Source organism: Hipposideros armiger, unplaced genomic scaffold, assembly GCF_001890085.2.
Source record: "Hipposideros armiger isolate ML-2016 unplaced genomic scaffold, ASM189008v1 scaffold_170, whole genome shotgun sequence".
Classification (NCBI taxonomy): domain Eukaryota; kingdom Metazoa; phylum Chordata; class Mammalia; order Chiroptera; family Hipposideridae; genus Hipposideros; species Hipposideros armiger.
In genome coordinates, this window is record NW_017731520.1 from 2,742,934 (window position 1) to 2,748,933 (window position 6,000).

The following is a 6,000-nucleotide window of genomic DNA, read 5'->3' on the forward strand; positions in this document are numbered from 1 at the left end:
CCAGATCTAAAAGGTGCCATTTTACTTGAAAACAATCATAAGTGGTCTGGTCACAAACTATTAATATCAAATCTTATTTGAATAATTCTTGGGATTACTTTTCTAAAGTAATCATGGTTTTCAATTTGCACCCCCTCCATTCCAGAATGATCAAAATGTTCACATGTGCAGCAAATTCCTATGAACATACTCAGATTTTAGGAAAGAAAAAAGAAACTGAAATATTGTGGAGGGATGAATGACGGCTGTGTGTCCCATGGCACCGTATCTGCTGAGCACGCCATTGATTTGCAGACCCAGAGCTTCCCAGAATGTTTGAGACAGTCATTTCTATTCGTGGCGTTTGTCAATGGCACAGTGACATGTGCATCCATTCTGGGCTGCTGCACAGATACAAAGACTGTGGGTGACGTACCACTCCGGGCAGGCTTGTGATGATAAATTCCTCTGTTTCCCGCTGAACAGTACATAAAAATGGCCAGTCTTAATAGAGGGATAACTTCGACAACGTTCTAAATTAATAATGGTCTACTGTTTTGTTTGGGTTTGTTAGGACTGGTTTTTTGAGCGAGGTTTTAGATTTACAATAACATTGAGAGGAAGGTACAGAGATCTCCCATTCACCGCGTGGCCCCTCACTCACACACAGACTCCCTCATGAGGAACATCGCTCAGAATGGTACTTTTTTTTTTTTTTTTTACAAAGGATGAACCTACATGGACACATCAGAGTCACCCAAAGTCCATAGCTTACCCTAGCGTTCACCCTTGGTGTTGTATGTTCTGTGGGTTTGGACAAATGTATAATGACATGCATCGATAATTACAGTGACATACAGAGTGGTTTCTCGGCCCTAAAACCTCTGTGCTCTGCCGATTCACCTCCCTCCCACCTCTCAAATACACCCCCCCCACCCCAGAAAACACTTATTTTGCCTGTCTCCACAGTTATGCCTTTTCCAGAATGTCACAGAGTTGGAACCACACAGTGTGTGGCCTGTTCAGATTGGCTTCTTTCACTCAGTCACATGCATTTAATGTTCCTCATGTCTTTTCATGGCTTGATGGTCATTTCCTTTCAGTGCTGAATAACATGCCACTGTCTGGATGGACCACAGTTTATCCATCACCTACTGAAGGGCATCTTGGGTGCTTCCAAATTCTGGCAATTACGAATAAAGCTGCTCTAAACATCCATGTGCAGGTTTTTGTGTGAACATGAGTTTTCAGCTCTTCTGGGTAAATACCAAGGAGCATGATATGGTGAGAGTATGTTTAGTTTGTAAGAAACCACCCAACTGTCCTCCAAGGCGGCTGCACCATCTGCGTTCCCACCAGCTGTGAGTGGGCGTTTCTGTGGCTCCACGTCCTCCCAGCATTTGCTGGGGTCCATGTTCTGGGTTTTGTCCATTCTAATGGGGTGCAGTGGTGTCTCATTGTTGTTTTCACTGATGACATGTGATGTGGAGCATATTCTTATGTGCTTATTTGCCCTCTGTATATCTTCTTTGGTGAGGGGTCTGTGAAGGTCTTCGGCCCATTTTCTGATAGCGTTTGTTTTCTTATTATTGAGGTTTCCTTAATTAAAATATATTTGACATATAACATGGCACAAAGTTAAGGTACAACATGTTAATTTGATATATTTATGTATAATAATATGATTGCTACTGGAGAAATAATTAGCACCTCTATCATAATTATTATATAATTACCCTTTCTTCTTAGCGGTTGGAATAATTAAGTTCTAGTCTCTTAGCAAGTTTGATGACGATAATACAGTATTGTTTTTTATATTCACCATTCTGTGTATTAAGTTTCTAGGGCTCATATATTAGTCTATTTCTTAGTTTTAAAAATTCTAAGTGGCTCAGCAAGGCTGGTCAAAGGAGATGCACAATTGAGCTGATAAGAAGAAAACAGCCGTTGAAGGATCAGAAAAGAGAATGTCCAGACACATGCAACAGCAGGAGCTGCTGGTTCACTTCCTGTTCATAACAATTTCACCAAACCGGACCCTAACAGTAAACCATGACAGATGCGCACATACACACACACACACACACACACACATTCACACACATACATAATACATACAGATATACACACACATACACAATACCTACATATATACACACATACATAATTCATACATATACACACACACATACATACAAACAAATGTATGTTCCAAGCTCCATTAAGGCAGAGACTTGCCTCTAGATTGTTCACTGATGATATCAAGTAATTAAGTACTCAATAAAATGCATGACAGTAATCCTAATTAGATAGGTTAGTGGGAGTCTACCAATACTCCGTAACATTCTGCAAGGCTATGTTTGTAAGCCAGTCGCCTCCTGTTTGTATGTCAGCATATTTGCCACCTGATCGTTGTTGAATAAATGTCATAGTTGAGGTTTTCTACAAACAACCAAAAGCCAGTGAATGATTTCAGATAAGCAAGAATAGTTGTGACAACAGGAAAGGGCCTTGGTCACTTAAATAGCAATGAAAAGATCATGGTATGAATCATGGAAGTTGAGTCTACAAGACGAAATTTCATGATATCAGTTGTGTAGAGTAACAAAAATAGGCTGACCAGAGAGTAACTTCCTTGGAGGGATGCTAAAAGCAGCTTAATTTCAGTTCCAAACACATGGGCCATCCTGTGACATGCTCAAGTCCCCTCTATGCACAAGTCCACTAAGTTACGTATCATGGAAGGTAGAGAATTTTTTCTAGACAACAGCTGTTCAGAAATTCAGCACAAAGGCCCCTACCTCATCTTTTATGCATTAGCTCTGCAGTCCAACCGGGAATACCAGAAACTTCCTAGTTCCTCTATAAATTACCCTCATCTCAGTTCCTAAGACTTCATCTCACTGCTCAGAGAAGAGAATGTTCTCTCATCAAATAACCTTTTTCCACCACAGTGTCAATGGACTGCTATGTGAATAATGTGGAATATGATAAGAAGAGTCACACTAACAAAAAAATAATTCAATGTTATACAACCTTGGGTTCAACACTCTTTGGAGAATATCCTCCCTACATATTAATGAAGAGAATTCAGGCTTAACCAAAACTTCATGCCCATCCTTTTTTGAAAACCAGGAGAAATTACACTATTCACATACATCAAACCAAATTTCATTGTATAAAGCCCACACAGGCAAATAATCTTCATAAAATCTTTTCTGCAAATCCTCTGTATCCAAGGCACTGTGCTAGGCACAGCGAGAGAATATAATAATAAGTAATGTGTGGTTTGGTTCTCTCCTTAATGATCCAGGGTCTTAGTCTGGTTACCAGCCTGGGGTCAGAGTACAATACGAAGGCTTTTTAGATGTTTTATTTTGACAGTCATCTTAACATAAGCATTTCCTTTTTTTTTTTTTTCCTACAAGGGCACTTGCTGCTCTCCTAATTTTTTCACAGTTTTAGTATATTTTATTAGCGTAAAATGTATAACAGATAAAGGATACCTTCATCTTAGTTTCCCATCATTCCTGATCTTCCTTCTCCATCTTGAACTTTATCCCATCCATGGCTTAAAGTTCTTAGCACCTTACTCATTCCCCCCAATTTTTGCTGGATTAATGTACTAATTGGCAGAAGAAATGAGGTATGGGTTTCGGGTACATAATCATGCTTGATGCTCACGTGTGAGTTTTACACCTGCAAAACCACAGCACGAATCCGTGTTTGACAAAGACAGAGTACCACAAAGAAGAGTGGGTGATAAAGGGTAGAGTAATCAGATGTAAATTCTCTTACAAGGCACGAGTTCAGAGAGGGTGAGAGGCCGAGCAAAGAGAATAGCAGTGAGCGACTGGAAAGTGGGAAAGAAATCAGGCAGTAATATGAGAAGGGTATGGAAAGCTCCTTTCTTCAGGAGGAACCTGGTCCCATAAACAAGAGACACTGGAGAGAATTCACCTTTGACCATGAAAGGAATGCTTACAGGGGTGACTACGCTTTTGTTCACAAATGTTCAAATACATCATGAAAATGCGTGTGCCAGGCCAGCCTGTATCCCCAGAGCTGTGGGGAAGGGGGCTTCAGAGGCTAGACCTCCTTTTTGCTTTGACAACAATGAGAGAGTGCCGACATGGCCCCAAAGCCTGAGTGCCAGCTGAGGAGAGGCTAGCTCTGGTCCTGGCCACTGCTTTGCACTTTGCTCCACTACAGGCAGATGCCATGGAATGCATCCCCCTGACCTTTGCATGTATTTCTTTCTTTTGGAGGAAATGAAGGTATTTTTCTAATAATTTTTTTAACTTGAAGAGGAAACATAGCTAATCTCTGGTAGGAGAGGAAGCCGTGATGAGAGGAAGTATTTTCACAGCATGTGTGTGATGGGTTAAGTCAAGGTTCTTCACAAGGCTCTTTTCTGATTGACACTAAGTCCCTATGTTGATGCATTGGGTTATTACCGAGGTTTGGGGGTTCGGTAGGGTGTGAAGGTGAAATGCTGGCAGGAAATTCAGACATAGCTTACTCGCTTCTCTCCCCCCAGAGAACCCTGAGAACATTGCAATGAGGGTCGTTTTCCTCTTCCTATCCTGGTTTTAAGAGGCAAAATCATGTTTGTTTGTGTACCATTCGTGAAACATGTTCACAGTGACTGACCATCGATGCTTTGGCCTCCAAATGGTGATGGTTTTGGAAAGGGTGAGTAAGCCAGCAGGCCCTGCACCAGTGGAAAAGGTGGAAGCTAGTTACAGACTTGTGCTGTGGTTTCCTGTGTGTTGTGTAACGTCTTCACTCGCCCTCTTACCCAAAGAGGAGGCTTCATCCACAGTGGAGGGTGTGCAAGGAGGAACCCACAAGACAGCTCGCAAAGCACTGTCTGAATGTAGAGTGTGCCCCTCTTTCTTGTTGGTTAATAAAAGAAGCATCGTGATGCAGAACTGACTAGCAAAAGTGAAGAAAAATCAACTAGAACAACCAGAAGGGAACGTACAAATGAACCGTTGTGATATCAGAAGACATCACCAAGAGACTGTCCAGGGGGACAAACAGTACACACACACACTCTCGCACTGACACACACACTCTCGCACTGACACACACACTCTTACAGTGACACACACACACACTCACACACACACCAAGTTTGCTCTCTTCTTTGTGTTAAGTTTACGTGAAGGCATTCCCCCGCTAACACATGGCTACAAGTCTTTGGGGGTGTGGTGTGTCAGCCATGCTTGGAGAGCCACACGTAGCATTCTGTATGATACAGTAGTTCTGTATCGTTCATTGTTGAATTAGGAGGAAATCAGCCAGATTGATTTAGGTCACATTAAGGTATAAATGACAAGTAATATCACGTTACTGGAAGTATTTGCATTTTATAAAAAGACCCTGATTAATCCCCAAAAGTGCTTGTGACAGCGTTAAGGGAAAGACTTCAAGTCTGGGGGTATACCGTGGAACAGAAGACCCCATCTGCCTGCGAGAACTCTCTCAGTCCACAAGGAATGAGCACACCCCCCTCTTCCAATCTTCTGTGCACAACCTCGCTTTCACCCATCTCAGCCCACTTCCATTTTCTACGCTTTTTAGAGTTGCACACAGTTGTGCGATTTAAATTACATAAGTAGAACTAAATGTGAAAAAGGCACTCAGGCTCATCATCATTAAAGGTCGAGTAAGTGCCAGCCACTAAGCTCAATGCTGTGGCACAGAAAAAAGAAACCCCGACAGGGGGGCACGCGAGGGCAGGGGCCCTCTGGGAAGACCGGGGACTGTATGCCTGAGGGTTCCAGGCAGGCAGTAGGCATTTCAGAGACGATGGTGAAGAGAGAGAAGAAGGAAGAAGTCAGGGATAAGGAGGCATAGACAAAGAAAGAAAAAGAATAAGGGAGGAAAGGGGCAAGGAAGCAGGGAAGGAGAGAGAGCTCAGGGTGAATGGGTGGGTACCCCGAGGTTGCAGACAAAATGAGAGCCATGTGCTAGAGTGAAAACACCAGGCAGTAGCAGATGCCACCAGGGCAC